The following is a 15,746-nucleotide window of genomic DNA, read 5'->3' as shown; positions in this document are numbered from 1 at the left end:
CGCCTCGAAACCTTGTAAAGAGATCATGAGGGCGGGGACTGGAAAAATGAACCTTTCGAAAATAAAGTTAACAAGAAGGCAAAGCTAAGGAAAAAGTAAACAAAAGACATTTTATTAAGAAACTCAAAACAGAAGCGACCATACTGTTTATTCAAGTGAGCAAACACCTGCGAAACTTCTACTAAATCCACCAACAAAGACAAACAACGAACGGAAAAAAAAAATCTCCACCGGAAATGACAGATATTGAAACGCCCTAACTACGATGACAGTTCCAAGGCCAAGCGTGTCCATCGCCTCCATACATTATCTCTTGGGCTACAAGAGAATTATGATAATGACGACAGGCACGGCCAACCGGTCACGTCAAACAATCCAATGACGTCAGACACACATCGGAATACGTCCACGTCCCTGCGAGCACGGCGTTCGACTGAGCGGTAGGTATTTTATATATATCATCCAGTCCGCACCGCAAAGAAAACACATCACTTCACCATTAAAATGACCAATTTCTTTACGTTCATTACACTTAAGAAATCTTACGGGCTCTAAGGACAATTCAATCTCCAAAAACTGACGTCAAACCTCGGCCATCCAGTCTCTTTATAGCGCGGACACGCTGCTTTAACGAACAGGGTATCAGCACGGATCAAAGCGACTCTGCTTAAAGCCTAGCTTATGTATCATTCCTATAAGTCTGCGACTGCAAACGTAAGTTATAGCTCGCAGGTTTGTCTAAACGTCTTACAGCTAGAATAATTATCGCACCGGCTTCATTTCTCGGAGGGTGCATGATTTTTCTCGGGAACAATCTGACAAAGGCCCAGCGTCCCTTAATTTTATTCTCGTGTGTAATGGATTAATTACGCTACCGTTGCCATGGTAACGCTGCTGAAGGATTTTTTTATTATAACCTTGTGGTTTGCGTGCTTAAATTATTAAAACCGTTACCATGGTAACGCTGTTTAGGGTTTCGCGACATTGTGGTTTGCATGATTAGCCTTAAAACCTGATTCTTACTAACAAATGCGATGACTCAACAGTTTTTCTCTCTGTGCGTGCGTGTAACATTGCCGTCACATATGGAAGTTTTTCTTTTGAAGTAAAAAAATTATAAAAACACAGACATTCCTCCGGTTTACTGTCTGTTATTTTAAAATGAGGGCACTACTACTGATTATTCACGTATCAGCCTTAAAAGTCCTTCATGAAAAAGGCATGTTTCCGCCGATGCGAAACGCATAATCAGACGTCATGAAACAGCATCCAACGACGAGACATTTCACCCATAGTGACAACCTAGTTGAACTTTCGTGTATCAATCCACTGGATTTTGAATGCAACAATGCCAATCTAAATCCATACATTCCCACCTATGTCTTCAAGTTTCGTTTTAATATTATCTCTCGTCTAAGCCTCTGTCTACCAAGTGGGTTTACAGGTTTCCAGCCTCAATTCTATAAGGATCCCCCGTCAATCCTATCTTTGACGTGTTTTCTTAATTAATATCAAATTACTAAACTCAACATTCAACCTTTTCGTCCAGCATCCCTAAGCACACAGCCATAATTACAGCTCCGTAGAGCACTTAAAAGTTGCAGTGAATTCGCTGTACTTGAACAGTGTTGCCATTCACGCAATTACCAACATAACAAGGCCACAAATTAATTAAATTCTAGGGGACTAAAAAAGGCTTTACATAATTCGTTTTTTTTTTTAAATAGTACGCGGCGTTCAGTAGCAACGGCTTTGACAGTGGATTTAAGCTGCAGCTGATTGCAGAGATAAAACCAGTCTTATTCAGTAACCATGGTTACGGAAGACAGAACACGAAGCTGAGAGGAGTGGAAAGTTTTCACCTGGGCCAAGACAACTCTCCTCCTGGGAAGTCAGTGACCTCCACGTCCCTCCTCTTGCGTAGTGGCGAAGTTTTGTACAAAGTCATGTTTGTTAAACCCTTCGCTGATCTGCAGTCAAGTGGCGAGTATCAATTCGGAGCGAGAGGGGGGGGGGGGGGAGAGACACGAAATATGATTGAAGTCCAACGCCTCAAGGCGGTCTTCAACCTAACGGTTCAGTGTGAATGGATTCAAGTTACACAACGCGTATTAATTATTTATGCAGCAGTTATCCACCTGAATACACAGAAATTACGTGATAAATACCTGGCAAGACGCAGAAGATGTTCTATACGATTAATATTTTTAATTTCCACTGGTGATACTGACGAGGAACTGGAGAAAACATTTTAAAAAGTGATTAATCTCAGCAAGTACTGTAACACGCAAAAGACGTGAGATGGAAACTCGGACAAAAAAAAGTCAACGAACGAGAAATTTTAAAACAGACCTTAATTAAACATCGCATTTCGCGGGATATTTCTTTGGATAGCTGTGAAACTATCAGGTTCTCAAGACGGACAATGACCCACAGTCGAAACGTAGGCAGAAAGAAAAACTACAATACGAAATGCGCATTCCTTTTCTCTATACGCATCCGTGATCGCCATTAAACGTCACAGTCCCTGGATTTTCACAGAACACGTTCATAAATTAACTGCAATTCAATTCTCGAACATCCCCAGAGGTTAACACAACTCAATTAGCGAAATTCACGTCATATGGTCCACATCGAGACTTCAAGAGACGCCGTCGAATTGATTTAACACGTCTAATGGTTGTTACAGAAAGTAACATCATCTTTCGTCACGGCAGCCAAAGTAATGGAACTCAACAAGTCTGAGCATCGGCTATAATAACTGCGCTCAACGAGATATGTCTTAAAATAGATCACGACCGACTTCCTCTCCGATTAATCACGCACAACAATCCCGTCACTTCATTCGGCACAGCGTTCCATTGTGCTTAGTAAAATGTAGTTAAATAATCTTAGGCTAAATCAATTGCGGGCCTCGCATTCCTTCACGGCCCTGCGTTATCCGTACTCAGTTCACATTTATCAGCTGGAAGACGGAGACAGGATTTCTCTTCGTCACAACGGAGGCCCACCCGATTTTTTTTGACGTAAATACGTCTATATGGAAGGGTCATTCCGCGAAAAAGTGTTAGATCTGTATCAACAATGTGTAAATATGGATCGACAACAATGATCACCTTGCGTGCATTATGTTTCCTAGGAAACGTCACCTGTTTACTCGACATTGTTGTGTTACATTACTGCCGTCAACAATCCGCTTTCGTAACAAGACGGATGACATTGAAGATAACATTTCATTACAGAGACGTATTTACGTCAAATTCTCCGGAACCGTGGTTCCACTGCAACTTTTTACTTCGGGGGTGGGGGATTAAACTGAATCACCTGCATCTGGTACCGAGGTTAAGAAGTCGTGGAGCTATACCTCCATTCCCACATGCATCTGCTTAGTTAAGCACCAAAAACAGCTTTCCTTTCAAATTGTCACTCACTTCAGACATAATAACTCTTAATTTTTAGTTAATTATTTCTTGCGGATTGCGAAGTATCAGTTCCATATTCGTGCCAGGTTAACGCCTGTTACTTCAGATCAGAATGGGGGACTCCAGTTGAACACAGATGAAACCACAAAATGCAAAGATCAGCGACCCAGATTCAAAAGGAGGGGCAAAAGGCAGAATGGGGGGGTTAGGGTGGGGGAGATTGGGAAGCGAACTGCTGAACCAGCCTTCAACAAAAAAAAAATCCTAAATCACACACAAGGGCGCAAGAAATGGAGGAAGGAAGAATGGGGAATATATACATTTAACCCTGCCTTACCCTTCGGTGTTTCCCCTATTCGGCCCTTTCCACAGCAAAGCTAATAATAGCAGCCCCGGGGGGAACGTAGGGTAAGCAAAAGCATCGGACTTGGGGATCAGTTAGGGGAAGAAGCAGAATGTGAAAGGGGGAGGAAAACGCATTCCTGATACACAACAGAACCCACCCCCTACAGCTCGTCCGACATCCAGGGACCAGACAGCCGGGGTAATATACAAAGAACAAGGGGGAGACAGAGATATTTATCGCTCGAAAGTTCTCCACCTGCAAGTGCAAACCAGTTGAGACCGGTGATACCAAAAGCACAGCATCCGACACTGAAAGGGAGGGATTTGGAACAGTTAAAACCACAGTGGTAAGTATACGTACCGCCTCCTTCAAGTATTTTTTTTTCCCCAAGAGCGTATATAAGACTACCCGAGTAAACTGAGATTATGTGAGATTCGGTACATATTAATGACTAAAACCCACAGCAGTCCCCCATCCACCATAAACGCCTACGCCAAGTACAGAAACTGCATGTTTAGACGCATTTACTGGGCTTGTTTTATTAATAAAATATGACGGTGTTACATTGCTCATGGCGAAGAACAGCATATGGTATACGAAAACCTTGTATCACAGAACATGCAGCGAGTACTTGATTGTCCTGATAAATGTTAAAGATACGTGAGAACACCAACAATTAATGGCGAACTTGACTGAAATAATGTGAAAGCTCTCATAACCATCTGCTTTTATCACATTAAATAGCCTACCAATCAAAGAAGTTATGGGTTAACAATGTTACTAACACGAACGCTTTTAGAGATTACAAGATGGCGGAAGGAGAAATCATCTTCACACCCTTTCTCCTTCAACTGCGTCCTCGTTTTTAAAATGTTATCACTAAGATCAGAAGATTGTAACTCTGTTTACACTAATAATATATGTTGCAAAATCAAATAAGTCCAACAATCACAATTACCACTTAAATACAGGAGACAACATTTTATGAACAATTGTAAACGTTGCACAGCTGTAAGAAACTAGGAGAGAGACAATCAACAAGAGAAACACGTACAAGGAACTGTCGCAAATCATTCAAATCCCTTTAGCACTGCATAAAATACACAAAGTGATAGAAATTCTTACCGATTAATTAAAGTATCACGAAGATCTCTCTTGAAACTATTAATCCACGATGACCTTGAAACAAATGTAGTCACATTCACCACTAAACACGCACAAAGATCACAGATCCAAGTAAAATAATATCACTGGGCATTTGTTCAGAGGGAGTGCATCATGATTTTGTGATAAATAAACTTCACTGTGAAGAGTGAGAACGTACACACGCAGACACAGCGACACTACGTACACCTTCTCCTTGCCAGCTCACACAAAGGACTGGCGCGCGGGGCGACAGAACCAGTTTCGCTGCAGCAACAAGTGATGGCGCAGGCCGACCGGCCTCGCAGCCATTTTACCGCTACCGAGCTTAACGGTAGCCATATTGCCTTTATGTTCGGTCAATTTGAACTAATTCCCCCACTCCCACGAATACATAAAGAAATATACGTGACACGCTACACCCGGTGAACCGTGGCGAAGCCTCCCAAGTTCAGTATGCCCTCAATAAAGACACAAACGAAAAACACGAATTTTAAATCACTTTCCTTTCGAAATATCACAAAAATTAAATTCGTTACAGACTACACAATTTAATTTCAGGGTTATTGTAAAAATCTAAAATTAATTACACTGATTCGCACATTAACTTTGCTGTTAAAAATAAATATTGACTCCTTCCTGACCAAAACTCTCTGTTAGAAAGGAAATCGTTACAAAACATCTTTTCATTCTGTGGGTGGACGGTTAACCTCTCGTTTTAATTTTGAAAACGTATAAATTTAAATAAATTCACTGTAAAATTCAACTAACGATAGCAGACGTCGAAATTTTCGTGCAAGATGTGAAGAAATCTGTGCCGGTTAGATCATCGCGCGTAATAATCACCAAAGCTCAGAATCTCCTTCTGTAATACGTCATATCACACGTGTGTGGGCTTCACTGTCCATCAACCCCCTTCATAAGGGCAGATAGGGTGGTTTGAACTTCCTGTAGCTTTCTTAACAACATCATTAGTGCTGAATATCCTGTATCTTCGAGGAAAACAGAAAACTTCAGAACACAGACCGTGGTATCTTCTCACCTTTAAGACGCAGTGGAAAACCACCTGGAGTTCGCGCGTTTAAAAATACATCGGGAACGCAAAATCCATAATTCAAAGAGATAAAGAATTTTGATCCGTTGGCGATAATTGTAAAACGTCTGGCGAACATGAAAACTTGTCCGACAACCTAACCTAGCTTTCTCTCTTCCAGTGGCGAATGCAACAAGAGACAGCAGGAAAAAAAAAAAAAAAAAAGGATACAAAAACTCGCCTTCCCCCTCGGAATACCGATCACTGGGCTGCTCATGCATTCGTAACATAACCTAGCAACTGGCTCTGTAAATCACACGTCATCAAAGCTGTATACACAACACAACGTTAAACCAGATGTGACTGAACACATGGCTGCCACATTTTCTGCATTCTGGATTTACAAACTTGCACTGGTCATTAAATGTCCTTACAAAATGGGATTTTAAGGCACTGAGAGGAAATACTTGGACAAATGTTGGAAGATCGAGGGAGGATCTTTGAATTCGTACTTCAAATATTACAACGGCGATCAGATCACGACAAATGACATTAAAAATGTAAGACTCGAGGTTTTCACGGCGGTGATTATGAAGATTTCTGTCTTCTGGGTTGTTGCGTCGCGTAGTCTGGTCGATGTTAACCGACGTTTCAGAGGTCATACTGCCTCCGTCATCAGGGCGATGAATTTCGCGCAACAACCCAGAAGACAGAAATCTTCAGATTAAAAATGCATGCAGAATATTATTCGGAAAACATGAAGTGAGGGGACTGAGAATTCCTGGGGTCAGGATGTGTTTGGATTAATCTGGCGCAAGATAAGGATCAGGGGGGTTTAGACTGTTGTGAGCACGGCGATGAATCTGCGTGTTCGATAAAAGCCGAGCAAATTTCTTGACTAGCTGAGCAACTGTTAGGTTTTCAACGAGGACTCTTATAATCCCAAGGATTAACAAAGTAGTTTTGTCAAAATACAGCCGTTCTATATCTAAGGACAGTTCAACGCGCCACTCAGGTCCTTAAATCCGTAGCTCAGATGATTCAGTCCGTACCGCGAAGAAAACACCTCACTTCACCATTACAAGGATCAACTGGTTAACGCTGTTTAAGGAAAAAAAATTATATTTATTTAATAATCAATTACCCATTTGAAGCCGAAGCTCGTCTAATAGTATTTAAAAATTCAGTCCGTACCGCGAAGAAAACACCTCACTTCACCATTACAAGGATCAACTGGTTAACGATGTTTAAGGAAATAATCGATATTTAATTTGAGAAACACACGAACTTGTATAACTGTGAACGACCATTCACGTGATCGCAATTAACCAATGAATGAACACGACTTACGTGGCGCCAGACAGAATCTCTCATCAACTCGGCGACTTACCTGAAAGCAATAAGAAACGAAGGTCAAAACGATATTATCATTGCATCGTAAAGTCTACTCTAAAGTTGTTTCGTTTCGCCGCATATTTATATTAGGGCTGTCCAAAGTCAACAGGGGGGTCACATTTTACTTCAGACGACAAAGGCCTTGGGAAAAGAATTTAATTCATCTACGATCTAATTTCGAAGGTTATTTTTAACGTAACTGGCCCACAAAAATCATATTACCGGAGCCACCTAGAATAATAATTTTGCATAAATTTTAAAACGACTACTGGGCCACGCACGTTGTGACCAAAGTTGAGATTCACTGTGATGTACATCCATTACGACACGAGATACATGTCACTTGATTTGTGCACCCCTGAATTGGGGGGGGGGGGGACAGAAGGAGAAGAACCGGCTCGCACTAGCATCCTCTCGAGTGAGCGATGCGACTCCAAAAGGAGATGGCGTGTTGTCGTGTATCTTCAGTATCTTAAATCTCTCCCCCCCCCCCCCCCCCAAAAAAAAAACCCATCCCGTTGCTCAAACTTTACAAGTTTTTCTTTTCTTTTTCTCTACTTTCGTCTTCCTTCGTCCTGAAGTCAAGAAACGACACAGGGGCACAAAAAATGCTCGGTGTGTGCGTATCTAAAACAATGGATGGGCGGGCACTTTATAAAACCATTTTAATACAACCCTGAAAATCCCTTCGAAGGCCTCAATAACTTTAGAACTGAGATGGCTCTCGTCTGGGATGCCGCGCCGTATAATCTAGTATCAGAAGACCTTGCTGCCTCCACCGCCGGACAACATCTACCAGTGTACACGGCGGAACAGTCTAGAAGCCATGAGAACTTGAAATCTCGAATGCTTTGGGGGGCCAACGACCTAAGAAAATGCAATCTGCAGCCCTTAAAATGATACAAAAAAGTAGAGACGCGTGTCTCAATTTGCCAACAAAGACCACGAGAAATGTCATAATTTCCTCGAGACCACTCAGAAGTGGAGGACAGTGGGAGAGGAAACGCTTAGAACGAAGTTGAACCGACCAACTGCACTGCTCCTTACTAAAATACACGTTCACACAGAAAGAACAATTGTTTACAGTCACGCTGCTCGAACACCACGAAAAAAAAACGAAAAAAACAAAACAAAACAAAAACGAAGCAAGTTCCGAACTACATTAAGAAAATGTCGTCAAGAAGTTTGTACAGAATCAAGTTCCTGGCTCGTGCTACGAACTTCAAACTAACTAGAAGTCACAATTGTAGGGAAAATCTATTATAACAAACACAAATACTGTGAAAAGAAACTTTTCATACGTAGTTTCATTTATTACTGATTCATTTTAAAACGCTGTCGGTAACTGAGAACCTGCAGAGTCCGGAATATACGATTAATGAATTGGAAAGGAAACTATCATGGCCTGTGCAAGGAGGTGCTGAGGTAAATCACGAACAAGTGAGTCGGGATAGGATTTTAACCCACGAAGCAGGAAAGCGTCCCGTTCAAAATACTGACAACAATGGAAAGGAGTCCTAATTTACGGTCCTGAAAGACCAACAATGGACACACAGCTTTGGTTCTTCGACTGCACGACACGTAAATACACGATTCCGCTGCAGATATTTCCGTCTTGTTAATCTTCAACTTCCTGTTATCAACAAAGCTGTGAGGAAATGGCAGTCGCTCGGAATAACCTCCAATTCGGAGAAATGTCGCGCAGTGGCGTTTCTGGGAAGTGAAAACTTTTCTTCGCAGCGCCGTTCAGTCTGGTAGAAGTTTGCCGATGTTTCAAACGTGCTTAATGGCGAAAAGTACGACAAGTTTTGTTTCTTCGCAAGAAGCCATTGCTCAGTAACGCTGACCTTCACAAAATGCGAAGGTGACTGAATACATCGTCATCGAGGCAAAACTAGCTCCATGACAAATCATCGTTTAATTACTTCCTTGGCTCCTGTCTGAAGCAACACCACAAATATCTCTACTACGCGAAATGTCGCTGTAAGTTCTCGTACGAAAAGCAGCAGAAATCAGTTTGAAGTGACCGCAAATCTTTTTAAATTTTAAATTCTAATTCAAAAGACGTGAATGCCATTCGAGAAGTGCAACTCTTAAAAACACGACAAAAAAACCCCCAAGAGCTCAAAATGTCTTTGGCTTGTTTGGGGTGATGTACGTTCGTTACCAAAGTTTACACTGACACATGCACGTACGCACTTGTGAAAAACTTCAATGACAAAATAACAAGTGCCAGTCAACAATGCGCGGGGCAATTGCGTGAAGTTTGAACACCAACGAAACACGAAAAACAAAGAAATCTTCAACAACCGCTTGAAGTTTAAACACCAACGAAACACGAAAAACAAAACAAAAATCTTCAACAACTGCTTGAAGTTTAATTACCAATGAAACACGAAAAAAATCTTCAACAACTGCTTGAAGTTTAAACACCAACGAAACACGAAAAACAAAAAAATCTTCAACAACCGCTTGAAGTTTAAACACCAACTAAACGAAAAACATTTGTTACCTGACAACCTGAACTCTACTCGTGTCTTTGTGAAAGTTTAATACATTATTTGCAACGTAACCTCTTGACAGGCCTTCGGCTTATCTAGAGCAACGACCCCACCGATGCACTTTAACAATCGAACCACCAGAAGCGCTTCAAGATAACTGTTAAAACACTTTTCGCTGCCCCACGCCATTTATGTCTATGAACACGGTTAACGATTCCTCAAAGGTCTACGATTACCGTCCATTCATATGCACGACGTTTCGGGAGACGACTCAACCATCATCTTCAGCTGACTACCTGGACGTTGTTTTCTTCAAGATGTTTATGATTGCTGCAGGAAACTCTCACCCTTAACAACTTCTTCCCTGTCAAAATTCCCATCATCCCTTAACTGCCAAATTGCTTGTTGTTCAGCGTAACTGTACTTGGGGATTTAAGCGGGCAGTTAAGAGGCTTTAGAGGCAATCAAGGGTCATAACGGGGCTCCCCTGTTAAAACTTAAGTACTACATGGTAAATGGACACCGTCAAAATCCGTGAGATGAGAATAAAAGCAGACGAGGTCTGATTTCAGCCAAATCCGAACTAAAAGTCTTAGGTAAGAAGGTGGCTGTCTTATGGGTCATAGCGACGTGTAGTCTGGTAGAAGTTTATTGGCGTTTCAGAGGTCTTTACTGCCTCCATTATCAGGGCGATAAGTAACTCATCGGACCACACGACGCTGCTATTCTGAAGACGGCCACCCTCGGACTCACCGCTTAAACATCTTAGAATTACCACAAAGAATTATACAGTCGAAGACCTTTTGCGCCCGCGCTGAAGAACCACGAAATGAATACCATCGTAACAGACAAAGTTACACGCACTACAAAACAGAAAGTCATCAGTCTCACACCATGGGCCTTCGCCCCCATGGAAGTGCCTCTACTGGATGAACTCCAGAGCAGGTCTGGACGAGGACACGGCAAAAAAAAAACCCTGCTCCTGTCAGGAACTGAACAAAGGCCTTCCAACTCAGTCATGATCATCTTTAGCACAGAGTTTGTGTTGCCCGCAAAATAAATTACTGTAGTTGGTTGGCCGTCGTCCTAACAGCAGAAACTAAGCCAAAAATCCGCCGCGATGTGCCAATGGAATAAACTCGACTAAAATCCAAATTACAAGAAGAGAACAAAAGGTTACGTAATGAAAAACACTAGTTTACAATCCATTACCATCCAACTTTTATGTCTTCATCCTGCAGCTGGGGGCAGAATTTTAAAGCAATTATTTCCGTGGTGTACCTGGTTGCCATGGCTACCATGTATTTAGTACATTTATCACGAGGGGACTCAAAGTGTTTCACTTCGCTCACAAAAGCTTTGACTGCGTCATTAGAACCAACATCGAGTACGTACAAGCCTGTGGTGACTGAGATTAACCACGCAACCTGCTCACAGGAATGCAGAAACTTCTAATGGAAGAAAAAGAAACCAGGATGCTGCGCTGGTAGTTCAAACAGGACCAGCGATTTGGGGGGGGGGGGGGGGAGAGATTTTGTCTGCTGTTGCAAATTTAAACGAGCGGAGCCCTCTAGAAAATGATGGTCGCTCACCAGATAAAGAAATTCCGCACATCTTACGAGACTGCAAATTTTATGACATTACGGATTTTACGACACACAGAATTTCAGATACTGGCAGAAACAGAAATAAATCCGCTTTGTTACTTGCGCTGGGCGGAGCAGGGTTAGAAATTGCACGATCATGATTTAAGAGTTGCGTTTAATGCCTGTTCCGAGATCTTATCTTGGCACTTTGCTCAAGAAAGTCTACAACGGAAAGGAAACTTCTGAGACCAAATTAATATTTTTTTAAAAAAAACTGGGTAAAATTACGAGTCCAAAACAGTGCACTTGACGAGTCACGAATAATGAACTCCTAGACAGAAAACACTCAATAAGGGTGACGAGTCACAGACGTCCACAGCATTCCAACAAATTCTTAACACTTACGCAAAATGGTAACTAGTTTTCTTCGCGGTACGGACTGAATTCTTTCAATATTACTTAGACGAACTTCGGCTTCAAGGGTTTAACCCAGCTGAATGCTGTAACGGTGACGCTGTGTTTTCTTTGCGGTACGGACTAACTTCTCAAACATTACTCGGGGGGGGGGGGGGGAGCTTATGCTAGAGAGAAATCAAACATCTGGACACTGAACTAGACTACTAACGTAGTTTTTTGAGTGAACAAGACTGGATCTGCAAAAACAAGAAACGGTTTTCGCTCTGCGACGGAGAATACAAGTAACGTCGGACCGGGGGGGGGGGGGGGGGGGGGCTACACAGTTGATGCTGCAACGAACAAGATGAAGTGATGGTTTAAATAAAAAAAGAAAAGAAAAACAAGTTTTAATCTCTGGAAAGTTCAAACCATAGGGTCGAGCTATATATCAACAGTAAACCTCCCTTTCTGCCTTGGCAGATAACGGACCAGTTTAACCGTACGTGTCGATATGCAGAGCGTTTCATTAACCTAAAAATCTAGTTTAAGGTGTTAATCGATCACTGTGAAATATGGCGAACAAGGCGTCCTGCAGTTCACCGCTCAGAGACCAGTCACTATGAATCGACTACGCCATAAGATTACTTCGGGCGGTGTTTTGCGAAGTAAATTTGAGGGAAGAAATTACATCCTGTAAAAGATTCGCGACGAGGGCACGTAATTTCTGAATATGAGTTAAATAGTAGTTTCTCAAGAAGGAATCTGCTCCATAAAATTAAAAACAGATTCACGGAGTAGCTACAATTATGGGCCCTCAGTCACGAAATATTCCACTGCTGAGTAATTGTAACACAAGGAACGTCTTTAAATACTGAGCAAAAAAGTGTCGAGTCGAGTCGAGTCTGTAAACTCGTCTTTACTGTGTCCAGTCACGTCCTCCAGGTTTCAAAATGCGAACTGGACAACTTCTTGAGCTACGATAATCTGAACAGAAGAAATTTCTAGAGAGACATTGGCGTAAATTGAAGGAAGATATTGAAACATTTTTTTTTTAAAAAAAAATTCTGACGCTGGGTGGGATCAACCGACAAAATGTGAAACATCGCGTTATAAAGGGCAGTGAATTTATTGGTTGGATAGGCAACTAACAACTTCTCACAAGGATATTCTTACATAGTTAACTCGGTTAAGATAAAAACAATTTTACGCCCCAAATGGATATTCGATAAACAGAAACTGAATTAAAGAAATTTCATTACGTAAGCCAGCTTCTGGACAAATGACTTGGTCATGATCATTTTTATAGGTCATCCTAATTAAGCGGGAGAGCTGGTCTAGAAATGGAGCGCATCACATTTTATTCCGCATTATCACTCACGGGCGGTGATTAATTGATGATTAACCGTAAAATTACCAAACATAAAAGTTCACATTTTGCTATTGTCCCCAGCTGCGTCCTATCAGCTGATCAAATCCACGTCATCGCCTCACCACGGAGGGTCCAGCAAACGTAACTCGAAATGCACGCCCGAAAATCACCAAACGCCTCAGGAAGTAGTTCTTTCAATTCTGAGACAGAACCTTACACAGGCCACGACCCCATCAATATTCATTCGACGTTCGGTAAGAGTTACTAACGGCTTCGTTAAACAAACCACAAGCAGAGTCAACAGAATCAGCGGGGGAGACTGTTTAATGTGAAAAGGAGCGAAGTCTCCGTTATCTGCCCGTCACAAAAGGAACTCGCGATAGGGTGTGCGGGTTGCCTACAGACCAAGGACGAACTGTGGGCATGAGAGACGACGACAGTCAATTTATTATTAAAGAGGTGAGGGAGGGAGGAAGAACAAGGCAGAGCGAGTGATGTTCACAGAAAAAAGAAACCTGAAGGCAAGACAAAGTATGAAAATAAAACAAAATGAAAACAACAAAGAGATCTTGTTTTCCGGGAGGTGTCAACCTCTCGGTCTCTCCAACTCCTTCCTTCCTGCTTCGCTCATGTGCTGCCAAATGAATTCACATGAGTCCAAAAACCCAAAGGCGAAGAACTGTTGGTTAATCGTGTTCAACGTAGCGTGTTGCCTGGTAGAGAGTCCATAACCGAACACTAGATAACATCCAGATTGTCCTGATCCCAGCGATGGAGCTGTTCCGACACAATACTCATTCCACTCTACAGCGCTACGTGTCGGGGGGACAACGGTTCAGTTCCCAGCATCGGAACGGATTCATCAATTCTCGGCTCTAGGACCAACAGATTCGAATTCGGTGCCGCTTTAGCAGTTGATGAAGCGTTGCGATGTCGCCGAATAACGAGCCAAAGCAATGGACTTACAATTTTTAAATCGCACGCAACAATTCACAGGCACAGTTTGGCGTCTGAAATGTCGATACGAAACATGTTTTATATCTACCGTTAATTATTTTTTTTTTAAAAAAAAAACTTGTTTGCTTTGTTATGAAGCGAACAGATGGACCACAAGAACTTTGAACTCGCGGGTATAAACATACTTAACGGTCGATCATAAAAATGTCATTACGTAAACGCACGGATCCAAGGGAAATATCACAAGTCGAATCCTGATCAGTTTCGCGAACAATCTCTGACATAAATGAAATGTAAAATGGAGAACATCCAGCTGAAATCAATACAAAATTGAAACTATAACTATCTGAAGCCGGGTGGTAACTATATGTACCAGATGCAGTAATTACCAGTAACTCTGCAATTTTTATTTATGTGTTTTTCGTATGATTCTCGTAATAAACATCGATTATTTCCTTAAACGGCGTTAAGAAGCTGATTTTCGTAATGGTGAAGTGTAGTGTTTTCTTCGCGGTACGGACTGGATTCTTAAATAACATTAGACGTCCGTCAGATTGAAAGGGTGAAATCTGAAGTAATATGTACTTACTCTCCCTGAATCGACAGCGCACGTTTTGCTCAAGGACCTTAAAGTTAACAAGAGACATACAGCAATACATGGAAGTTATCGGGTCATGTCCTAGTTGCCTGTTTTTCAAAAGAGTAAAAATAATCCAAACCTTCATGCAGTACTTCACATTCTACGATAAACACTAATTACACTGAAATTACCAGCACTCACGGAACGCGAAAAAAAAAACATTAAAAAAACAACAACAAAACATTTGTTCGTGACCTACTATATATATTGCTCGTATAAAGCAAAAACAGGTTTTTATCCTTGACTCTGGAAAATTAGGAGATATAATAACCCGCAATACGACAATTAAGCAGCTTTTGTGAGTCTCACAGCAAATTTACTTTTTCGGACATCCGGGAGACGTCGTACATCTCTGCAGGTGTTTCGTGTTGGCTAATCAGCATACTACAAGTACGAAATTCTGTAGGCTCGAATGTGCGGAGTTGCATTTCAAAGCCATTACTTTTGAAAAAAAAGTTCTGATATTTCAGAACGACACAACCGTCACAAAGGAAGAACCATGTCTGAGGCGTCCTCACAAAATTACATCCTTAAATGACGTTCATTCCAGTAACACTGCCATCACAATGTCCTACCTAAAACAGATAAATTAGCTGAGCAGAACTGCCGTGTCTCGTTTCTAGCTGGAAGCTTGAACTACAGCCTACCGTTTGGCTCCGAGAGTTGCCATGGCAACGTCTGTCAGTGTGGAAACACTAAACGTTCATAAAACGCTCTGACTGAATCAAAAACGAAATCCAAGCTACCACAGAAATTATGACAAATCTAAAACCCTAGCATATAGAAATATGACCAGTGTTTAACGCCTTCAAATCAGATATTACAGGAGCAGAACCGCATATTAACGCCAAATGCTACCATAAATGCCAACTCGACATATTATATTACTTTCTTCATACGTGACGACATAAAAAGACACCAAATTTTTTTCTATTTCAGAGGCTGTTCCGACAGAAAA

At 41.7% G+C, this 15,746-nt stretch overlaps 1 protein-coding gene across 2 annotated transcripts in view; it reads right to left on the bottom strand.

Annotated features, from left to right (window-relative positions):
* Nucleotides 1-15,746, bottom strand: part of Kdm3 (Lysine demethylase 3) — a 174,020-nt gene that overhangs the window by 43,909 nt on the left and 114,365 nt on the right. The gene's annotated exons all lie outside the window — the stretch shown is intronic.

Source organism: Zootermopsis nevadensis, unplaced genomic scaffold (genome assembly GCF_977971745.1).
Source record: "Zootermopsis nevadensis isolate Lab colony 2312 unplaced genomic scaffold, Znev_1.0 Znev_ptg000008l, whole genome shotgun sequence".
Classification (NCBI taxonomy): domain Eukaryota; kingdom Metazoa; phylum Arthropoda; class Insecta; order Blattodea; family Termopsidae; genus Zootermopsis; species Zootermopsis nevadensis.
The sequence above is the reverse complement of the archived record's forward strand: the minus strand, read 5'-3'. Positions and strand labels throughout refer to the sequence as shown.